Source organism: Camellia sinensis, unplaced genomic scaffold (genome assembly GCF_055761805.1).
Source record: "Camellia sinensis isolate YWXY unplaced genomic scaffold, ASM5576180v1 Unanchor3, whole genome shotgun sequence".
Taxonomy (NCBI): domain Eukaryota; kingdom Viridiplantae; phylum Streptophyta; class Magnoliopsida; order Ericales; family Theaceae; genus Camellia; species Camellia sinensis.
The window spans coordinates 9,207,735-9,232,561 of NW_028129178.1; the positions used below are offsets into that span (position 1 = coordinate 9,207,735).

The following is a 24,827-nucleotide window of genomic DNA, read 5'->3' on the forward strand; positions in this document are numbered from 1 at the left end:
TATTTTTTATAGTAAAATTTTACTCTAAACCTTCACTCCTACTGAACAAACTCCATTATAAGTTCCTTTACATGAAACTAATTCAACCACACTAAAAAATATTTTAAAGTGTCAAATTCAACCACAAAACAAATCAGAAGGTTGGATAGACAACCATTCAACAACATAGGAAAATTTACTAGCAATCAAAGTAAAATTTTACTATCAATACAAGTTCAAAAACAAATCACAGAAGCACACGATACTAGAGTAAATTTTTATTATTATTCTATCAAGCAAAAACATAGCACATAATACCAGAGTAAAATTTTACTCTCATTCAAAATACAAAAAACACTAATCACTTCAATCTCTATTTTCAAACTGAAAATTGAACTCAAACCTAAATAACCAGCTCATTCTACTTTCATGTTACAACAAAAGATCCCAACTTGAGTGAAAGGGTTGGAAGCATTATTAGACTAACCCACGTAGAAATGAGGATCATGAAATCTTTTGCAAGGATGACCAACCAAGGATGGAGTTGGCAAGATCTTCATTTAGATTCACTGAATGCTGTGGCATCTGCTTCATAATTTCTAGTATGTCATTCAGATTCAATCGAACAATAATCAAATCTGATACAGATTTGAAACATGAGCTTCGAAATCTCGTTGATACAGATTTCAAGATCGCCAAAGAACATATAGCCATTTCTTTGACTGACAGTGAGTCTCTGCGCTAGGGTTCTTGTGACTTAGAGATCGTCTTCATTGCTTATCAAACTCTATGATCGACTTCGAAATTGTTATGGAAATATTGTCCAGGAAAAAAAAAGAAAATTTAAGACTATCCTTATTGAGCCATGTGCCTCCTCCTTAGGGACTTTATGAAACAAAATTAATTAAGCTGTCATTTACCCTAAAAAAAAGCCCAAAAGGGGGGGTTTTCACCAAAAATCCCACAAAAAATTGGATTGTATATCCAATTGACTGGAGAAAAGCCAATCTTCTCCGGTGATTATGTGCATTAGCACATATGATAGAATTTAATCACGGTGATGTTAAATATCAGCTGGCAAGCATACTCTTTGTAGATTTTCCTGTTGGTACTGGATTCTCCTATAGAACTACCTCTCTTGCTTCTCAATCTACTGATTTGCAATCATGTGACCAAGCCTTCGAATTTCTCAGGAAGGTAATTTGTTAACTCTCTAACAAAAGCAACAAGAAACAATGCTTAAGAGTAGCTTTTGGTAGTAAATGGAGAATTGTTCATAGCATTAGACAGTTGTACACAATTTCATAAAATAAAACTTCTTCATTTATTTATTTATTTTAGGCTATCAATAGTAGACCTTTATTATTTTGTATCCATTTGGCTATCAATAGTGGATTTTGTTTATTTTGGTATGCATTTATCAATTATTAAAAAAAATATAAAAAAAAAAGTTTTGCAGTGGTTGATTGATTATTCAAAGTTCTTCTCAAACCCTATTTATGTGGGTGGAGACTCATACACTAGCCTTACGATTCCAATAATCGTTCAACTAATATCAAATGATAAGAAATTAATAGGTTGGTGAAAATTTAGGAAAATTAGGTTTTTATCTTGGTCCAATTTTAAAATTTTTCTCTAGCATCCTTTGTGATGTTAGTTTGAATGATAAATTAATCTCTTTAAAAATAGAGTAAAATTGCATATATCTTGTGGTCTTTAGAAAATACTCTACTACAAATAAGTCTCCTGCTTTACTCGAAGGCCCATACATTGATCCCATTTCTACATATATTACCTTTCTCTACCAAACTGGTCCTCTTCCCAAGTGGTTGTTGGTCTTGTAATTAACTCTTTAAAATTAGGGGAAAAAAGCAAGAAAAAAACCCCCCTCTAAGTTGGACTAATAAAAAATGAAATAAACTTGTTTAATCGGTGATAAACTTAGTATTTAGTTTTTTTTTTTTTTTTTGTGTGTGTGTGTGTGGTTTTTATAGTTATTTTACTGTTTTCAAAAAAATGAGTGTAAATGAGCAACGAAAGTTGCAGGAGCCTGTGAGCAGTGTGGCATAAACTAAAAAAGTTGAAAAGCCAAAAAATTACTACAAAAGTCAAAAAGTCCACAATATTTGGGAAAAGCTTGTGGAAGAAGCCTAGAGATTTTAAATTATTATTTTGGAAGCTTGTGGGGGAAGCTATAGTTTTGCCCTTTGCATTTAACAATCCAAAGTCAAAAAGTCGACAAGGGTAGAATGGCCATTTCGATTTTACTACAATATTTTATTTCACATCTTTTCGTAAAAAGTCAAAAAGTTATCTCAAGCATACATCTTTTTTTTCTCTATTTTTTTTGCCAAAAAATTAAAAAGTACACTTATTTAGAACATCCCAAACAACCACTAAGTACAGTTCAATCTGATGAATATTTCTAATTTCTTCTGAAGAGAAAATGTGAGGTCCAGGGATAAAAATCCTCCTGGTTTATTTGTTGCGTCAATAAAGAGGGACTTAGAAGCTCCTAAGCGCTTGAAGTTGGAAGAGAACACAACATGAATTTTATTATATCCAAACAAATTAAACAAACTGAGCTAACTTTTGAAAGAGAAATGAAAAATACGGTAGGCTAATGAAGTTACTCGTAATCTAATGTTGAAATGACACTGAGTCATGAGAGATAACTGCTAAGTATTTTCTGAATTGATTGGATGATTGGTTGGGGGTTTTCCCATCTTGAAATGGCCTTCATATGCTTGACCTTCTAGCCGTTTTGAACTAGCTCCTAATATATCCCTCAACTACTTTTGGTTAGCGGTTTTCTAGAACATCACCTAGAGTGCAAAGTGTCCCTCAACAACCATGTTGCCCAAATATCTCTAATGTATCCCTCAAGAGATGTAGGTGATTGCCTCCTTGTCTCCTAATCGTTGGACCAAGTAGTAGGGGGTCTTGAATTTAAATGGATGGGTCCTAAGGGTGCTCATGGATCGGGTTTGGTTGGGTGCCTGCCATTCGCCATCCGTCTGTACTTAGGTGGATTATAAAAAATCAATCCGCATTCATCTACTTAGTTAGTATATGTAGATTGAGCAAGCCATGCGGATTGGCGGGTGGTTTGGGCATTATTGTTATACATACATATATATATTTGAACTATTTTAGAGTAATTGTTTTTACTATTTTGGGCTTTATTTGAGTCCAAAATTTTTTATTTTTCATTTTTTATAACTAAAATAAAGGCCAAACTTTCATATTTCATAAGTAGCTAATATTATTATTGAATAAAATGTCATTTTTAAAACATACAAATCATGAAAACATAACATCATTTTCTTAAGAAAGGTTGGTGGATCAAGCTGGGTCGAGTGGCCTCTCATGCGCCATTCATCCGAACATAGGTGAATTAGAAAAATCTGCATCCGCATCTGCTTGCCCACACTATCGAAACCACTTAAAAGTGAGTGGATTGGGTTGGATCGGGTCAGTTTTGACGGATCAACTTGGTTAGTGAATACCCCTAGTGAGTGCCACATGTCCATATCTCTAGTCCATATCCTAAGATGATAGCTCCATGGTGGTTAATAGGAATGGTTAATAAACATCTCCTTGAAAATAGGTACATGTTTTTCTAGAGATAATGAGTTAATAGCTCAACATAATAATAGGAAACCATCATTACTAAGCATACTTGATAAAATTACCAAGCACTTTCACTCTCATGGATCTCCCACGCAGCATATCACCCCTTGATTTGGATGTTACTTTAGGAAAAACACATTAGATATAACTTTATAAAAATTTACAAATCTATTAATTGATTAAAATTACCATGAACATCCATTTATTTGAATGATCAACGCCGTGTGGTATCATCCGATAGGGCGGTCATTTTTGGTAAAAACACTTATATATTTTTGTTTTCTAAATATATAAAGTATTCATGTTAAATACTTGACATATGAATACGTGGGTGAGGAAATGAGATTTTCGTTTGACATTATTTTGGACTCAGTGTTACTACGGTAGGTCACAGTAGCGACTGTTGTGAGCTTCCATAGAACATTATTCTAAACCTATTTTGATAATCCAAACTATTCATATTGCATGGTTTGTCGAACATATCATCCATGTAAAAAATTAGATTAATCAAATATCTGTAACCCTATAATCGAGTTAATTATTTTTAAAAACATTATCGAAATCATGCTAGCCATTTATTTTTTTACAAACTAAAATGTGATCTTGTTAAGGGACTACAAATATCCAACTAACCTGATTCTTTTCATAAACAATCTACTTGACGGGCCTTACACCATAAACATTTAGACTATCCAAATAAGCTTAGGAAAAGTCACCACAGATGTCACAACTGCTACTGACATGGCTTGCTTACAACAATAACCTCGGTTTCTATTATTTTACTTTAAAGCATTAAAGAAGTAAATTAACCAATATGATCTTGTTTGTTGTATCCCCATGTCCTTAGATGTGTGATCAGATGAATTGGACACTTAAATACATATCCACACTAAATACGCATATTTAATATACATATATATGTTAAATTTGTTATAAATGAATAACTAAATAGCAAGCTTCTCAAAGTTGAAAGTAGGACTTGGTAGCAATTTGAAGAAGGGATGGATGAATTAAGTGCAACATTTTCCTAAAATCATTTGGCTGGGAGGACAATATTACCATAAGAAAGTGAAGGAAAACACGATTTGCTCATGTTTCAAGTGTACTAACTACGTTCCAATGCAGGAAACGAAGTTGGCATCGAACCACTTATCAATCTCAAGGTTGGTAACTCTTTATAGGGTAATTACACCATTTGTCCTCATAATTTAAGTGAAGTGTCATTTTAATCTCCATGGTTTCAATTTGAACAATTTAGTCCCTACACTTTTAATTTTGTTGCAATGTGATCTCACCGTTACTTACCATTAAATTGTAACTGGAAAAAACCAAGTGTAAAACTATATGTACTGAAAACGACTACCCAACCGGATGATGCAACTTGGTGATCATCATTCAAATAAATGAATGTTCATGGTAATTTTGGTAGATTTGGCAAGTTTGATAAAGAGATGATTTTTCTAGGAGGAATAGCCAAATCAGGAGGTGGCACGTTGCGCTAGTGATGTATGAAACTGAAATTTCTTGGTGGTTCTATCAAAATGTTTATCAGATAATAGTGGTGATTGTTTCCTATTTTATAGGAATTAGTTAAAAGATATTCTTCTATTAATATCTCCAGCAGAATGTGTTCCTAATATTTTAAGATATGGCTATTGACCATTATTTCATACCACCATAGAGTTATAATTTTGGGATTTGGTCTGGTGGTTATGGCATATGTTATTCATCTATCACATCTTGAGTCCCACTACCTATGATCCAATGACAAGAAGAATGTGGTAGAAACTATTCTTCAGGCAAATTAGCAAATTCAGTAAATGTAAATTCAACACATGTTTGAAATATTTGGGCTTCAAGACTTGTTCATAGGACACATGGCAGCCATAGAGCCAACCTAGCATCCTACTAAGCAAAGTGGCCGAAAAAATTTACGAGGTCGTTTGTAACTTTCAGAAGGAACCTAGCAGCTATAAAAGGCCATTTACAAGCTCAAGTTCAACGCATTGACACCAACTTAAATTAACAAAACACTCAACGACATCAATGCCAATTTAGCCTTAGCATTTACCATTAGTTCATCTTTAAGGCACCTGTGCCATAGTCTAGTTTTTAGGCATTGTTGCCATTAACATCTGTGTCATTGTAGATTAATTTTGTCATTTGTGGCTGATTTTTCTTATTTCAATTGTAATTACAATCTGTTGTAACTCAATTATTTTTTTTTTAAAACTGTTTTTCACTACAACAAAATTGATTTTTTACGACACCACATCAACGACATACAATAAATGCTAGCCGTAGTTTCTCACTTTTATGACTTGCTTTTTTTGCATGTCGTAAATAATTTTCCAACCATGGCGTGTCTATTGCGTAGGACATGAATGCTAATAACGATGATTTTTATAAGGCTTGCAATGTTAGCCATAAATAATAAAACTTTCTATGACATGCATATGGCATGTCGTTAATACATCAACTATACACGACACACGTACGCCAGCTGTTAAAAGTATTGCACTTTTCACAGAACACAAAACGCTAGCCGTTAAAAGTATTGCACTTTTTACGACACACGATTTATGACATGAATGGTATGATCGAAAAAAAATAAGCTCCAAAATAAAATTTCTTGCACTAATCACCAAAAAAAAAATATTACAAAACAAAACATATACATTAAATCTTTGGCTTCTAATAGCTTCTAATCATAAGAAAGACTGGTCCGAAGGGTTTCAATCTCTCTTTGGCCGCGGTGGCGCTCGACGGTACGACAAGATTGGTTCGACAGTAGCGACGATCGATGGTACGCACTCATCTCTTCTCTTCTCTTCTATGCTGTTGTATCAAAGGTGTTCATGTTGTTGTTGTATCCATCGCCATTTCATTCTTCGTCTCTCTACAAAACTCTTCGCTCACTTCTATTTTCTAAATCTGTAGTCATTTTCAACCTCACCGAAGATAAGTTTTGCGGCTTCGATTAGCAAATCTAGATTTCCCTTGCCTGATCAATATTCATCTCCAAGCACAAAAATTGTGTTTGTTCAATCCATTTGAGTACATTAAAGTTGACAATTTCTTCTTTGTATTTCCTCCTGCTAACTTTTCTTCCTATCTTATAACCCTTAGGCGATTTTAAGTCCTCTTCATTGAGGCGAGTAAAGGACTAGGAGGCTTGTATCCCCTTGGCCCTTACACAATCTCTTGATAAGAAATCAGATCCATTTTCGCATAGGCAATACATTGCCTTGGCACGCCCGCATCCCAAATCTCCTTACTTAGCCAATTTTTGTGCCAACATATTTTGCTCTGTCCATTGGAACCCCTAAGGAATTTAAGGGGTTGAATATGCCGATTTGTTATTATATAAATTCATTATCTTTAGTTAGAATTAGCAATTCGGCATTGTAAAAAAGAAGTGCATTGATGTGAAGATGAGATTGACAACTTTAAAAATGAGATTTATCATATTAACTAGGTAAAATCTCAACTTATGCCCTTTATATTTTATATCTTCTATGGAAGAGTACAGTTGGGGGTACAAAGAAAAAGGTTGATTGAACTATGCAATTCATTAGCTCATGGATGAAATTGATCATTTGGGGATGAAACTCAATATTTTCGTTCTGATATAAACTATCTCCTTAAAGGCTTTCTACATGAAGTGTCATGTCACGCCCCAGATTTACAAAGTCCGGCCCACGTGAATAAATCCAAAACCGATAAATAAAATTGACAATAAGATATAATAAAATAACATCTCTCGTGCAAATGACTATTATAAAGTTAGACAATATATGAATTCATCCGGTTTTATACAACCTACATTCAAGACCTAAGTGGTATGAAAGCTCTTTATATAACACATACAATGATGTCATACATAATTGAAATGCCCAAAGGCTTACATCATATACAAAGGGTGTAACCCTTACAAGAATGACACGCGGCCAAATAAATGAACAAATGGCCCGAGGCCTACAAATAATGGAACTAACCTACTTAGCTCCAATTGCACTCCATTGTCTTATTTGAAATCCGTACATGCAACACACCTGAAAAATATTTTTAGCCTTGTGGGGTGAGCATAAAGCCCAGTAAAGTATATTTCAAGAACTAAATATGCTCCACTAGCATAAATGATTATGATGCAATACATATATACAATATGTCAAATGCACTTTCAAAATTCCATCGATTCTCCATACAAAAACCCATTCTTTCCAATCTTCAAAACCTTTCAGTTTAATCAAAACACTTTCCGAAATCAAAACATTTGTTTCATAAAAATCCATTTCCAAAACAAATCCAGGTATCTCAATACCAACCAGCAAATACATTGCTAAATAAAAAACGAATACATCGATAAACAAAAGCAAATACATTGCCAAACATTTTGCAAAACATCCATTTCAAATCCAAACACTATTAAATAAAATGGGTAAATTTTTAGGGTTAGTGTTCATAATTGTAACTATACACGTCACAGGATTATCTGAATGGAATCGACACCTACCACGCGGGTTTCTGATCTTGCACCAAGGACACATAGGCCAACTTAATTTGTCTCTAACAACCCCTTATAGCTTTACCACTGTATTTGCCCCTTTGTACAATACATGTGTTCCAAAATAATACTTTCAAAACCATACAAATGTTTTTAAAACATAATACAAACGTTTTTGAAACAGACTTTTCAAAAATACAGTTTTGAGTTCCAAATCTATGATATGAATCATGATGTGAATGGTTTCATAAATGTTTCCGTTTGCCTAATCCACATGCAAATTCATACACACGGCAATACTATCCTCCACTGATAGCCAAAATAGTAATCTCTAATGCAATAATTAAAAGATAACAATATAGATACATAACCCAATAGTTCCAAAACCCATATATTTATCAACAACCCAAGATTTCCTAAAAGAGTAATAATACTCATGTTCCAAAATCCAACAACCATTTTCTTTCCATCTCTTTCCAACCAAACCATTTTCCAGAATCAACCCAACTCCCAAAAATAATATCATTTAAGGTTTTTCACAAATTGGGGCTTTTCCATTTTTAGAAATCCATATGCAGTTTTGTATACCGAAAATAGCTTTGGTAGCAAAACTATAGCCCAACAACCCCCAAATTTAACAAAACCCTCAACCACAAAACATAACTCCAAAATCAACCAAATGACGACAAAATCTATATCAAAATACATCACAAATACACTACCGAACTCACATTGAGTTTAAGAAATAGACACTACCTCTTAAAGCGAAGAGAAGACAAGCAGAAAAAATCATCGACGATGAAAGGACGATCTACTCAGATTAAAAAGAAGCCCTCGCCGAGCTCTACATTTTAGTATATGGAACTAGGGATCAATAGTGGGTAAAAATAGATGAAACCTAAGCTTGAAAAGATTTGACCAAGAAAGAAGACATTTTCAATATTTAGAGGCTTTTATAGGCACACAGATCACGGTTGCAAAGGCCACACTGCGGCCGCGACTATGGTGACAAAAGAAGTCGTGGGCATGACCATTAGGACTGCAGGCGTGACTATGCTATTCGTGCCCCACACCGCGACCCACATCGCGGGCAACGCTCCTTCCCCAAACCAAAGAACTTGAAAGCCCAAAATGATTATGGCCTGGTCGCGTCCCCTCGCGGGCTTGATCTCCACCCTTACACATTGCAACCGTGGACACTTTGGTCGTAGGCGTGACTAGCCAAAACCAGTAACTCCTAGGCTACTGCCCAGTAACCAACCAGAGACAATCAAAGGCCTAAACTGCCCGAAAATAGTCCACGTCACTCAGGACAACCTCGTGTCCCAGCTAGAAATAGAATAGGTTTGGTTTATCTAGCCTGGGCCACTACATGTCAGGCCTAACGAATTCAATCTTACAATGAAGGCAAGAGGGCATTTTAGAACTCCAAAATAGTAGGTTTAATTGGTCACCCTTATGATATATGGGAGGGCAAAGACTCCTTGTTGCAGGAGTAGATTTGCTTAAGGCACTGGTTGCTAACTTATGATATCCTTGTAAAATGTATTAAGGATCTTCATCGAGAACTTCTGTTCCAGAAGAACAAGACTTGGACACGAGGGGGCATCCTTCTCATAAGTTTCCAAAAGGGAGAGACAACTCCACTAATAGGTATGTTGTTATCCCATAATTTGGTACTCTAGAAGTTTCTCCAAAGGTGAATTCTTCTGGCCCACCAACTATTGGATACCCATCTCTCATGGGATTCTATCGGGCTTCATCATTCCATAGCTCAATCTAGGGGGGTAAGGACAAGTATTATGAGAGCATCTTCTTCATAGGCTGTCAAAAGGTAAAGACGACCCCACCAATGATCAAGTCTACAGTAAGAATCCCACCCATAAACTTATGAACCTAGTAGGAGAAAAAGATAACAATCTTTGATTGCAGCATAATTTTCAAAAGTGATGAGAAAAAATGTAGATAGGAGATCGAGCCTGAAGTCAACTTTGAAATCAAGTCAAAAGTCAAGCTTGAGGTAAGCCAAAATAAAGACCTGATAAATAGTTAGGAGATCCAACAATTTTTTTCTCTACAAAGTGCACAAGGGAGACAAAACGGAGTTGGAGAATTCGATGATATTTTGCATAGGGAGCATGATATCATTGAAGGTGATGAACAACCTCTTCCTCCTCCTCTATTGGATGAAGACCTTTTCTACAACTCTCAAAATGCCAAAAACATTACATGCATGTGTCAACTTTTGGTTTAGTACATGAAAACTTACATCCACATTGGGTTTGTGGGGCACTTCAAAAGAGAATACTATTTACATGGCTTACACAAAACAAGAAGGTGAGTGCAAGAAGTCTCAAGTCACATGAATTGTTTCATGAGATGAACAAACATCTCCATTCTTTCAAAATGATTCATCAAAAAACTCAAAGGAGGTGTTAAAGAAAGCGAAGTGTATAAATTAAGTAAAAAAGTTCAACCTATAATAAATTCGGCTATCTGAAGAAGAATAGCAAGTTATCTCATGTTGAAGAGACGAACCAAAGTTTTAGCTTTTTAGAATGTTTGAGAAGGCCCAACATCTTTTGCAGGCCTAACAAGTACTTCAGGCCTTCTAGCCCAATGAATAGGCCTTACAGTTTAGTAGACCTTTCATGCAAGAGTTTTGGCTTTTTAGAATGCCGAAAATGGCCTAATAGAAGTTTGAAGTTTGACCAACATTTCAAACCTTCTAGCACATTGAGCGAGCCTCCTTAGAGTATGTTAAGAATTTCACTCAAAAGAATTAGATGTCCACTTCAACCTTGTCTTGTAAGGAACTCACCCAAGCCTGGTTAAAAGAAAAAAGAACTGTAGAGTTCAACTGTTGGTTCATGAATACCTAGGCTTGGATAAGGAGGTCAACGGTCTTAGTGTATACGTACTGTATACTTAAGAGGCACTCAGAATTTAGAAGGTCTTGATAAAGGCTTATCAAGTCTGCAAGAACTAATTCAGAAGGTTTGATATGGATTCAGAAGTTCATGATGAAATCTTGTCAAATTTGTAAGAGGTAATCCAAAAGGGCTGACAAATCTGTACGACTTAATCCAAGAGGAACAGTAAGGATGCAGAAGTACTTCTCAAGTTTCATTTCTGGAGATCTTAATAAAAGCATATTGTAGACACCCCATTTTTTGACTGGCCTTCTGACTTGGGCGCTCCGTGACGAGCTCCCGATGATGAAAGCAAAGATTATGGATGTAGAGAGACAAACATTCCTACACCCATTTTAGCCAAAGAGTTTTCCAAACCTTCAAACCTATTTTTCAAAGTGATTTTCTTAAGGTGAGTGATACCTTCTCATTTTTTCAGCTATTTCTAGCATTTTTTTTTTCCAAAAAGTATTTATCTATTTTTTAGAAAAGTGAGCTTAAAAAGCCGGAATGAGTGAGAAGGTGGGGAAACCTTTTGAGAAACGTGTGGTCGGACGGGACATGATCGGCTGGACAATTTTTTAGAAACACGATGGACAACTTTGGCCAAGATAAGCACGTCACAAACACTTATGTCTGGATAAGTACATCTGAACCTTTTTGCTCTGACAAACTTTTTTTTGAGAAAACACGACGAACCACTTTAGGTTGGCCGTACAAATTCTTGTCTAGCCAAATCTGCCAACAATTACCATGCAGATTTCTCGTGAGGTGTCCCCTAGCATCTTGGAATATGCCATCTAGATCCTCGAGGCCCATATTACATATTCCAAGCATCCCAAGCCTATATAATCATTCATTTTTTGAGGGGTGAGGGGTTAGTGAATTTTGTAAAAAATAGTTGTTGATTCTAGTTGTTAAATCTAAGGGACATTGAGCTTTACACATATCTAAGATACCTATACACTTGGAGTCTCTTCTTCATCCTTTGGCATGAAGATTTGGAGCTAGAAATCTTCATCGGCTTGAGGAAGCTTGGATTGGAGTTTATGAACAGCTTGGGCCCTATCTCCACTAGCTTTAGAGTTAATCCCTACTTCCATTTTATTTCATCTTCTATCCCTTTTCCTTCTTTTTTTTTCTTTTTTCTTTTGTTTTTTGAAATCTTCTTGAGATGTTGAGACCGTTGTTGGGTTGTTGTTGATAGATTAGTTGGATCCTCTCTTTCTCTACCATTTTTGTAGTGATTTAGGCCCGGTATAGAGACTTTGGCCAAGGCTAACTTGTTTTTCTTTCTTTATTGTGGATTAGAAGCCTGGGCATAGCTTCTTCTATGATAATGGTTTGATTCTCCCCTCTCGTCATCTATTTTTATTGATTTGGTTAGTTTATACCCTTATTCATGTGTTTGAGGGGTAGAATCTCTCCATTTTCATTAGAATTTCCTCCATTTTATTGATTATTGATTTTTGTTGCTATAAAACCTAGGCAAGGTTTCCTTTATAAGAATAAACCGAATTTCACTTCTCGTTACTCTTTTTCATGAATTTGGGTAGTTTATACCATTTTTCATGTGTTGGAGGGTAAGCATCTCTTTATCCTCGTTAGAGTCTTCTTTATTTTATCATTTCATTGATTTTTGATGCTATAAAAGCCCAATCACGACTTTCTTTAGTCGGAATGAGTTGATTCTCCCCTCTCCCTACACTTTTTCATGGATTTGGGTCATTTATACCATTTTCCATGTGTTTGATGGGTAGAACCTCCTCACTCTTGCTAAGGTGCTTGTTATTACTTTGATTTTCCTAGATTTAGTCATCTTTATTATCTTAAGAAACCCAGGACGGTTTCTTCCACAAGGACAGGTTGGACCTACCCCCTCAAACCTCCTTTTCATGGATTTGGGTAGTTCATAATCATGTGTGTTGGAACGGGTTTCTTCTCTCTCTCTCTCTCTCTCTCTCTCTCTCTCTCTCTCTCTTATTTTAAGATTATTTACTTTGCTTCAATTATTGAGTTGTCATCATGGTATTCACATGATTAAATTAGGATCATGCATCTAAGCCCAAATAATTTTGTTTTGATAAATATTGTTATGTGGTATGCTTTCTTTAGTAATTTGCATGTCAACTTAGTTGTGATTGGCTCGTAAGATTTATTCCATGTGTGTGTTTTCATTTTGTAGATTATCGTATCTAGGATCACGCATCTTTTCTAACCATATGTTCGTAATCATGTGTGTTTTATGTCACACGTGGCATCTAGGATCATGCATGGATTTCTGAGCCCATACTTATAACATGGTGGAAAGGAGTACTAGGTTAGCCTTGCCTCTTTCTATTGAATCCTGTGTGTGTTTGCATCTTATTATGTCTGGCATACTACCATGAGGCTATGTGCTTACGTGATATATCTCTATGATTACTCATTGTGTGGAGGCCTCATTACCTAAGTTGGAATGACTCTAATCTCTTCGCACTCTAGTTATCTCACATTTCTATGAGATTTCTACTTTCAAACCTTCAAATTGCGAGAGATTAGAGTATTACAAAGTAGGTGATCTGATCTATACTTTCTTGCTCCACATAGTAAAGATAACACTAATAATTGTGTTAATAATTCTCATATTAAGAACTAGTTGAGGCCAATAGTTGATTGGGTGAGTGGGGGTGCTCAATTAACGGCATTCACCCCTCATACCTAAATCTCGAACCGAATCCTTTAGTTATGATGGGCAATGGCCCTCAGTATGAATCAAGGTTTCCTAGTTTTCCCTTAAAGATTAGGTGGAGACTCCATGCCTTATGTTTGATTTACATTTAGCACTTTCGTTTGATTAGTGGATTTTTATTGGATATGCTAAATCTAGGCCATTCACTCGTATCTCACATTACACGCCTGACCGATCCCATTCATCTTAAGCGAGACACAAGGCTTGAGGAAGTGTACAAGCTATCAGGACCCCCATTTTCAGATCCGCAAACATCAAAAAGATTCTAGAAGTGGAAATCAATCAAACGTCTCATCTTAATTGAACAGAATAGAGGAAACGTTTGAATGGAACATTGTTCATACTGAAAATGACTGCCTAATCGAAAGATGCCAGCATTCAAATAAATGAATATTCATTGTAATTTAAGTAGATTTGGAAAGTTTGATGAAGCTACCCCTAAGATGATTTTTTTTGTTCAAAATGTTAACAACGCTTGACCAGGGGACCACATTACAACAAAATTAAGAGTATAAGGGCCAAATTGTTCAAATTAAAACTAGGTTTATTTACATGAAGACCCCTAAACTATTGAAAATATCATTTTGAGCCCCTAAGCTATAAAAAGATACAAATGGACCCTCTAAACTATTGAGAAATATCACTTTGCCCCCTCCAAACTATAAAAGAGTACAAATTGGAACCCCTAACAGAAGGGGTCAAAGTAAAAGACACCAATAATTTTGGTGATCCATTTGTATGCTTTTATAATTTAGGAGGCAAGGTGATACTGGGCAATAGGGTAGGCGGCCCATTTGTGTGATTTTATAGTTTAGGGGGTCAAAGTGGAGCTTTTCAATAGTTTAGGAGGTCCCTAGGTAAATAACCTTTAAAACTACAAGGACCAAAATAAAATTTCATTCAAACTAGATGGACCAATCGTGTAAAATTTACCCTTTCAAAGTTTCTTTCTAAGGCTTTACGAAGTTACAAAGTGTTTTTATTGTGGTTTTGAAATGGTTTCAGGGATGGTTACTTGGCAATCCATTAACAACTGCAGATGACAGAAATTATACAATCCCATTTGCTCATGGAATGGGACTTATTGCAAATGAACTCTATGAGGTGCTTTATTACTTTGAAATGAATGCCTTCCCTCTCTTTCCAAAATCCACTCAAATATCATGTATAATGTTATTTCATTACCAAGATAACAAATCACAATTGTCCCAAAAACTTATATGGTAAAAAATGCCCTCTAATCATGTGTGACCTCACATTACAACAAAGAAGAGTTTTGGGAACCTTTTTTGTTTTTTTTTTTTTTTTGTGCAAAAAACACTTGGAGACCAATTCCTATGGTTGCAAGAATAGTTGTTAAAATGTCGTCCCAAAAAGTCAAAAAAAGAAATTTTAATTGTCACTAATAAATGCACTTTTAGGGATAAAAAAATATAATAATATAACTTTGGCAACAAAAATATTTCATCCCTAAAATGTGATTTTGTCCCTAAAGTTGTCTCTAAAACCTTGATTTGTTGCAATGAATTGTCACAAAAACTTGTATAGTTGAACTCTCCCTAATCACGTGCGACTTCATTTCGTAAAAGAGAAGAATAGACAAAATAGGTTGAGTGCCCAATGACAAGGATAAGGAGAGAGACCATATTTGAATCCATGACCTCCTAGAAGCAATCTTTTTCTTTTTTTCTTTTTATTCTTTTTTCAGTCATTGAAAAGAAGTTGTCAAGGAAAGTATTTTAATATAGATCATAGCAATGGGTAGTGTTTGCAAGATTATCAAGCTTCCTCTCAGATCAACAAACTAATATATATGTTCCAATTTGTTCTACAAACCTTTCCATTACCTTATTTTGTGCCTTACTTACATACTACCTGTAACGCCCTCAAAATAATACATAAAACCCATCACTTTATACATGCATTGATATAAACGAAACCAACCATTTCTATTCATCAGAGTAGTTCTTACAACAGTATTGCATGTTAACAACAAAAGCAGATGCCCTATGGGCTTACAGTTTTCCAAGTCAACACCTGGTTACACAAAAGAAGAGTACTAACTCTATACAAGGTAAGCCCTTGGCTTGATATACATGTAATACAAACAAAATAAACAAAAAGAGTCTTCAACTCTCATCATCATCCAAGCTATGTCCTTGAAGGTAGCATACTACCTGTACCTGAAAATAATGTCCCATATAGGGTGAGCCAACGCCCAGTAGAAATATGTTAAACACAGTATGAGCAATAACTAAGACATTAGCAATAGATAAATGTTTAATTTCCATAAACCAATTCATAACCCATTTTCACTTCATGACCACTATGTTCATGTTTCATTTCAGTTTCCATTTCTTATCGATTTCACAATTTACATCAACGGCTCAGAACCTGGCCAACCATTTATACGAGACAGTGACTCATATTAAACGTTTCCCATTTCCCAATAGATAAACCCACTAGTTGTACCAACATCTCGACAGGTAAGCATACAAGCCGTATCCACATTTCAACAGATATGCATATTAGCTATATCAACACTTCCAAAGATAAGCATATGAGCAGTATCAACACTTCCATAGATAAGCATATGAGCTGTATCAACACGTTAACTGACAAGCATATGACCTGTATCGGTGGAGTCCATCCCTTATCTTCTCCCAAACAACATCCGGTTTAGAGGTCCATCCCCTATCTCCCTCTAAACCGTGGAGTACATCCCCTATCTCCTCCCACACACACAACGTATATACACATAGGTCATATACACAATCAATCAATACATAACATTAATGTATTCTATCAACCGTCATACTCTATGACATATCCAATTGATTAGTTTTAGTTTGCCTAATCATCATGCATTGTCTACAACAATCAAAACTATCCTCCACCGGTAGCCCAAGCAATTATTTCTAAACAGATAATAAAAGCTCCAACAGATAAAATATCAATGTTTTCAAAAGTGAGCGATTAATGAATCCAACTTCACTATTCTACTATATAATGAGCCAATTTCATTATTTCTAACTCAATTCCATATAACCACAATTTTTCCAAATTAATTATACCAATTAATTTGTACAACCAATTAGGGTTTTCTATCCCATTTCCCAATATCGACCCAATGGTCTACAAATCAACATCCAACAACAATTTCGTTATTTTGAAACACAAGGTACACATTTTAGAATCAAAATAGCAAAACCCCTTTTTACATTTTCAAACCCTAACTTTCCAAAATTAACCATTTAACAAAATGCCCAAAAATCTAGGTTAAAACCCATAGTAGTGAGTAGGGATCCCTACCTCAAAAGATGACACCCAAAGAAGAAGATGGCGGAAACGAAGTTGCTCCAAATCACAAGTTTCTCGAATCAAAATGTAGCCCTCGACGATCAACCCAAGTTTTACAAAGGCCAAAGGGGAGGGAAGCACTCTAACTAGATCAAACCCTAGAGAGAAGGGAGTTTCTAGAGAGAGAAGCTCTCAAATGGTGGTTTGGAAAAGTAAGAGAGAGAGAGGAAGTGTAGAAAAATGATTCAAAAATGCCCAGCTACCCTCTGTTATACGACATTCCCGCTCGAGCGGAAAACACAACGCTCGAGGGTCAAGAACAAAAAACTAGGTCCGCTCGAGCGCAAGAAGTCCCGCTCAAGCGCCAAGACACAAGAATAAAGTACATCCGCTCGAGCGCGAAAACTAGTCCGCTCGAGCGTAGATTTTCATCTCCCAGAACTTTCACCACCGAGGTACTACCCGCTCGAGCGCCAACAAGCCAGCTCGAGCTCAACCCGCTCGAGCGCAAGAAACCCGCTCGAGCATAGAAAACACACCTACAGAAGTTTTGCAGGGACTCGAAATGCTGGAAGGGTGTAGACCCCGCTCGAGCGCAAAATGACCCGCTCGAGCGAACCACTCAAAAACTGGGCAACAACAATGGGAGCCAAAGCTCTACCAACCTGTAACAACCAAGCCCAACACATCCTAAAACTCAAACAAATGGAATTACAGGACGACAACAAGATAGACATAACTACTAACTCCACGGAACCGAGTCCGGAATGCAACAGAACAGTAAAGGGAGTACCGGAATCGCTATAACCTTCCCCCCTTAATGAATTTCGTCCCCGAAATTAAATACAAGTTTATTAAAAACAAGTTTTCTCCATTCCCAACAATATTACGACATAATGTTAAACAATCCGACTCGTTATCGGTCAATCCCATCTCTTTTCAAGAGGCATATCACCTTATACATAACAACCTGTATTATCAACATGCATTCTTTTGAAATTTACCAATTTCAGCTCATTTTCCACAATTCCCTAATACATGCAACATTAACATCATGCTTGCCTTTCCACAATACATTGAACATATGCAATGTTATAACAAATTTTCATTTACCAAAACATTCACAATGTTTTACAACTTAAGACATATATAATGCTCTTAAAGTTCAACGATATTACAAAATTACCAATGCATGGTTACACATCAACAAACAAGTCCGGATATTTCTCGCGGACTTCCAACTCACGTTCCCAAGTGGCTTCCTCCACTCCATGATGTTTCCACAAAACCTTTACCAAAGGGATTGTCTTGCCACGCAGGACTTGATCTCGCCTATCCAAGACCCGAACCGGTCTCTCCTCATACGAGGCATCCTCATCTACCTCTAAGTCGGTCCAATCTAACACATGGGACGGATCCGGCTCATACTTCCGAAGCATACTCACATGAAACACGTCATGCACTCCGGACAACTGCGGTGGCAAAGCTAAACAATAAGCAACCTCCCCAATCCTCTCGAGGATCTCAAAGGGACCGATAAACCGAGGGGATAACTTCCCACGCTTCCCAAACCTCATCAAACCTCGCCTAGGTGATATTTTCAAGAAGACATGATCACCTACCTCAAACGCCAAAGGCCTCCTCCTATGGTCGGCATAACTCTTTTGGCGACTCTGGGCTGTAACAAGCCTCCTACGGATAAGCTCAACTTTCTCCGTCGTCTCCCTAACCAACTCCGGACCCAACAAAGGTGCATCACCCACCTCGGCCCAACACACTGGAGACCTACACGGTCGGCCATATAAGGCCTCAAACGGTGCCATACCGACGCTAGACTGAAAACTGTTGTTGTAGGCAAACTCCACCAAGGGCAAATGCCTCTCCCACGTCCCACTAAAGTCAAGGACACAACCTCGAAGCATATCCTCAAGGATCTGAATAGTACGCTCGGACTGCCCGTCAGTCTGAGGATGATAAGCCGTACTAAAGGTCAACTTAGTGCCCATGGCACTCTGCAAACTCTGCCACAACCTAGCAGTAAAACGAGGATCTCTATCTGAGACAATCGTCACTGGGACCCCGTGCAATCTCACTATGTCCCGAATATACAGGTCGGTGAGATGATCTACCGAATCTCTCACGCGTATAAGAATGAAGTGCGCCGACTTAGTCAACCGGTCTACAACCACCCAAATGGCATCACTACCCCGCTGAGTCCTTGGAAGACCTACAACGAAGTCCATAGTGACATGCTCCTACTTCCACTCGGCAATAAGCAAGGGTTGAAACAAACCCGCTGGCCTCTGATGCTCGGCCTTCACTTGTTGACAAGTAAGGCACTTCGATACAAAAACAGCCACATCTCTCTTCATACCCCGCCACCAAAACTGGCGACCCAAATCCCGATACATCTTAGTGCCTCCCGGATGCACCGCAAGGCGTAAATGATGGAACTCTTGGAGTACTTCCTCTTAGCAAGACTCCGACACAAACAAACGGTCTCGGTAGCTCACACTCTGGTCGGGATACACCGTCAAACCCTTCTCAACCTTCCCATTGGAGATCTTCTCTCGGAGGGATTCTGCCTCAAGGTCACCTCTCTGTGCCTCTAACACTCGGGTCACAAGTATAGGCTGCGCAACAACAGAAAACAAGGCCGCAGCCTCAACTTATTCGCCCAGAAGCAAATCAAACTCGCCAAGTGCCCCCAACATCTCCCATTCCCAGATGGCTATACAAGCTACATCACTAATGGGTTTCCTACTAAGTGCATCGGCCACAACATTGGCCTTTCCCGGGTGATAGTGCAACTCAAAATCATGGTCCTCAATGAACTCCATCCATCTCCTCTGCCTCAAATTCAAGTCTCTCTGTGTAAACAGATACTTCAAACTCTTGTGGTCCGAGAACACCTCCGAGAATACAATCTCAAGGCACCATCTTTCTTTTTAACAAAGAAGGCCGGTGCTCCCCACGGCGAAACACTAGGGCGAACAAAGCCCTTATCTAGCAATTCCTAGAGTTGAATCTTCAACTCACTCAACTCGGCTGGGGCAAAACGATAAGGTGCCATAGAAATCGGCGCTGTGCCGGGCACTAAATCAATAGAGAACTCTATCTCTCGGTGAGGTAGCAAACTAACGAGATCCTCGGGAAAAACATCTGAATACTCACAAACCACCCTCGGCAATACAGTCTGGGTCTCATCACACTCACGATTCATAAAGCTAGCAAGTAGACCACTAAGCTTATTCCGCCCTCGCGGATCATACATCGGTGGCAACACACTACTAACCCGATCCCCCAAGAAATGGAAACACTCCCCGTTTAAGGTACAAACTGTGACCCTTTGACGGTAGCAATCAATAACAGCCCGGTAAGACGATAGCCAGTCCATACCCAAAATAACATCAAAACCCTTCATGGGCATGACCACAAAAGGAAAAAGAAGCCTATAGTTGGCGACCTCTATATCACAACCTCTACATCCGTGTTTCAAAATCAATTCACCCCCAACAGGTGATACAACACAAATAAGAGATGCTAACAGTGCCAACTCCAACTCCAACACAGATGCAAATGCAGCAGATACAAAAGAATAAGATATGCCCGTATCAATCAATACACTAGCAACCGAGTTGCAAAACAGAAAGGTACCTCTCACTACTGATGGAGCCGGTACCAGGTCCTGCGCAATAACAGCATACACGCGCCCTGTAGGTCCCTGATCCACCTGCTCACCTCCAGGAGCAAAAGACTGCTGCACTGACTAGGATGACGAAGCTCCCGGATTGGCCCTCGAGGCCTGCGCAGACTGAGCTGGCTGATAACTCTGCGTCTGCCTTGAACCAGACGCTCCTGAAGTGGCACTCAACTGGGGGCAATACCTCTTCAGGTGCCCAGGCTGGCCACACTGATAGCAAGACAAAGGCTGGCCCATGCCCTGACTCTGGCCCTGAGGTCTAGCTGAAGAAGAAGTAGCTCGCTGACCCCTTCCCTTCTGCGGGCAAACCGAAAACTTGTGACCCAGCTGGCCACATGCAAAACAAGTCAAGCCTCCCTGACTACCTCTCCCAGAGCCCGTACTCGGCACTGGAAAGGTCGATCTAGCTAAACCACCCTGAGACTGCTGAGGGTTAGAACCCCTCTGTCTCCTGCCGTCACCCTGACCATCTTGGCTCCTCTTGGAGCCTCTCTGCCCTTCATCCTCCTCCTGCATCATAATCTCCATATGAGCTACAACATCAACTAAACGTCTATACTCTCGGATAAAGGACCCTCCAACTCTCAGCTTGAGTCCACGCCTCAACTTCCGCTCAAACTCAAAACAACGGCGTTCCTCGGACGCCACAAGTTCAGGTGCAAACCGTGACAGACTAGTAAAAGTAGCCTCAAACTCGGCCACTGACAAGCCCTGCTATTTAAACTGGCAAAACTGCTCCCTCAGCTTCTCCCTAGTAACTGAAGATAAAAACTTCTCTTGGAAAGCATTTACAAACGCCTCCCATGCACCACCAACACTGCCCTTCTCGTACTTCCACCATTGACCCACATCTCCCTTCAGTTGGAAGGATGCCAAGGTCACCTTTAAAGCACCGTCCTTGATGCCAAGCATCTCGAACGTCTTCTCCATCTGTTCCAACCACTCGTCAGCCTTAAGTGGCTCCTTCGGATCCCCAACAAACTCGTCCGGATTGGACCAGAAGAATTCTCTCTTCAAGAAGGAAGGCCCTGCCTCAACTGCGTGGGCCTGTTCCTGATTCCCTGCTCTGAGAATACCCAAAGCTCCTGCAATCTCTCGGGCCAAGGCACTCATAGCCTGCTGACCCGCTGGCTCGGCCACATTGGCCTGACCAACTCCCTCCTACTGTGCCGGAATATCATCTGGTAAAGGCATCTCTTGCCTACCACGCCTGCCACGCCTACCACGTCCTCGTCTTGACATCCTAATAAAGGTAACCAAGACCGTTAGCACATTCACAAATGTGCCGAAGCTATAACATTCACGTCCTAATGCATGGACAATTGTAATTCAATCCACGTAAGCACATAATCACATAAGCAATTACGAATTTCATTTCCGGATAATGACAGTCCCGAGGCGTTACTAGAGTTCCGGTTAAAAACAGCATTGATCAGGTGCCTTTCCAACAAGACTCCCAGAAACCCAAGGATCCAATCAACATCCTAGAAACTACATTTCATACCCACATAGTCACATAAACATGTTATCATATAAACACATAACATTACATCTAAGTCTCTATCAAGTGAGACAAACCCATTGTGATCCTAATCACTTCCCACGTACCCAAAGTATTCGAACCCAGTACGCTCTGATACCAAGTTGTAACGCCCTCAAAATAATACATAAAACCAATCACTTTATACATGCATTGATATAAACGAAACCAACCATTTCTATTCATCAGAGTAGTTCTTACAACAGTATTACATGTTAACAACAAAAGCAAATGCCCTATGGGCTTACAGCTTTCCAAGTCAACACCTAGTTACACAAAAGAAGAGTACTAACTCTATACAAGGTAAGCCCTTGGCTTGATATACATGTAATACAAACAAAATAAACAAAAAGAGTCTTCAACTCTCATCATCATCCAAGCTATGTCCTTGGAGGTGGCATACTACCTGTACCTGAAAATAATGTCCCATATAGGGTAAGCCAACGCCTAGTAGAAATATGCTAAACACAGTATGAGCAATAAATAAGACATTAGCAATAGATAACTGTTCAATTTCCATAAACCAATTCATAACCCATTTCCATTTCATGACCACTATGTTCATGTTTCATTTCAGTTTCTATTTCTTATCGATTTCACAATTTACATCAACGGCTCAGAACCTGGCCAACCATTTATACGAGACAGTGACTCATATTAAACGTTTTCCATTTCCCAATAGATAAACCTACTAGTTGTATCAACATCTCAACAGATAAGCATACAAGCCGTATCCACATTTCAACAGATAAGCATACAAGCCGTATCCACATTTCAACAGATATGCATATTAGCTATATCAACACTTCCAAAGATAAGCATATGAGCTGTATCAATACTTCCATAGATAAGCATATGAGCTATATCAACACGTTAATTAACAAGCATATGAGCTGTATCGGTGGAGTCCATCCCCTATCTCCTCCCAAACAACATCCGGTTTAGAGGTCCATCCCCTATCTTCCGCTAAACCGTGGAGTACATCCCCTATCTCCTCCCACACACACAATGTATATACACATAGGTCATATACACAATCAATCAATACATAACGTTAATGTATTTTATCAACCATCATACTCTATGACATATCCAATTGATTAGGTTTAGTTTGCCTAATCATCATGCATTGTCTACAACAATCAAAACTACCCTCCACCGGTAGCCCAAGCAATTATTTCTAAATAGATAATAAAAGCTCCAACAGATAAAATATCAATGTTTTCAAAAGTGAGTGATTAATGAATCCAACTTCACTATTCTACTATATAATGAGCCAATTTCATTATTTTCAACTCAATTCCATATAACCACAATTTTCCCAAATTAATTATACCAATTACTTTATACAACCAATTAGGGTTTTCTACCCCATTTCCCAATATCGACCCAATGGTCTACAAATCAACATCCAACAACAATTTCGTTATTTTGAAACCCAAGGTACACATTTTAGAATCAGAATAGCGAAACCCCTTTTTACATTTTCAAATCCTAACTTTCCAAAATTAACCATTTAACAAAATGCCCAAAAATCTAGGTTAAAACCCATAGTAGTGAGTAGGAATCCCTACCTCAAAAGATGACACCCAAAGAAGAAGATGACGAAAACGAAGTTGCTCTAAATCACAAGTTTCTCGAATCAAAATGTAGCCCTCGACGATCAACCCAACTTTTACAAAGGCCAAAGGGGAGGGAAGCACTCTAACTAGATCAAACCCTAGAGAGAATGGAGTTTCTAGAGAGAGAAGCCCTCAAATGGCGGTTTGGAAAAGTAAGAGAGAGAGAGAGGAAGTGTAGAAAAATGATTCAAAAATGCCCAGCTGCCCTCTGTTATACGACATTCCCGCTCGAGCGGAAAACACAACGCTCGAGCGTCAAGAACAAAAAACTAGGTTCGCTCGAGCGCAAGAAGTCCCGCTCGAGCGCCAAGACACAAGAATAAAGTACATCCGCTCGAGCGCGAAAACCAGTCCGATCGAGCATAGATTTTTATCTCCCAGAACTTTCACCACCGAGGTACTACCCGCTCGAGCGCCAACAAGCCCGCTCGAGCTCAACCCGCTCGAGCGCAAGAAACCCGCTCGAGCGTAGAAAACACACCTGCAGAAGTTTTGCAGGGACTCGAAATGCTGGAATGGTGTAAACCCCGCTTGAGTGCAAAATGACCCGCTCGAGCAGACCACTCACAAACTGGGCAACAGCAATGGGAGCCAAAGCTCTACCAACCTGTAACAACCAAGCCTAACACATCCTAAAACTCAAACAAATGGCATTAAAGGACGACAACAAGATAGACACAACTACTAACTCCACGGAACCAAGTCCGGAATGCAACAGAACAGTAAAGGGAATACCGGAATCGCTATACTACCATTACAAGAAATTAGTTTTTTAGAGACTAATTAAATTTGGTCGCTAAAAATAATCTTTTAGAGACAAATTTAAACCTATGATAATTTACTTATAAGATTGTAAAGATGATTATTAATATTCTCACTTAATATTTACATAATTTTTTT

At 38.4% G+C, this 24,827-nt stretch overlaps 1 pseudogene; it reads left to right on the plus strand.

The window, feature by feature from the left end:
- The first annotated feature begins 517 nt into the window (after nucleotides 1-517).
- LOC145816082 (serine carboxypeptidase-like 18) overlaps nucleotides 518-24,827 on the plus strand; it is a 29,943-nt pseudogene continuing 5,633 nt past the window's right edge.